The sequence below is a fragment of the Myotis brandtii genome, unplaced genomic scaffold (assembly GCF_000412655.1).
Source record: "Myotis brandtii unplaced genomic scaffold, ASM41265v1 scaffold52, whole genome shotgun sequence".
NCBI lineage: Eukaryota > Metazoa > Chordata > Mammalia > Chiroptera > Vespertilionidae > Myotis > Myotis brandtii.
Genome location: NW_005369826.1, coordinates 287,697 through 288,191, shown reverse-complemented (window position 1 = coordinate 288,191; position 495 = coordinate 287,697).

The window sequence follows — 495 nt, the reverse complement described above, 5'->3', positions numbered from 1 at the left end:
GTTGGCAGAGGAGCTCTGCTAATCCTAGTAACTCAGGTAAGCAAGATACCAGGGCAACCTCCATCTCAATTATAGGAAAAGATATGAGAAAGATGAAGGAACATTGACAGTTAAATGTTCTGGCCTCAGGTACAATACTTACTGACCTGCACTCCTTTTCTGGCCCCACTTAAATCACCAGGGACAAGGAAAAACAATTCAGTTCTATCACATTCCCAGAACTGAGGAGAATCAGAAATATTTAGCACACTTCCAAAATTAGCACAGCAATTCTACAATTAAAACTGGCTGTTTGTTTTTTTTTCTGTTTGAACAGTATATTCTAAAGTTGCAGTACATTGCAAAATTATACTTTTTGCAAAAAAAGGGGATAATTAAGTTTGGTTTGGTCTTGCTATAGAACAAAATCTTCATGACTTAAATCAATTATATTCTAATCAAAGCAACCTAGAATATGAGTGGGCAAGTTAAATAATGTAAATAATCATAAATTTA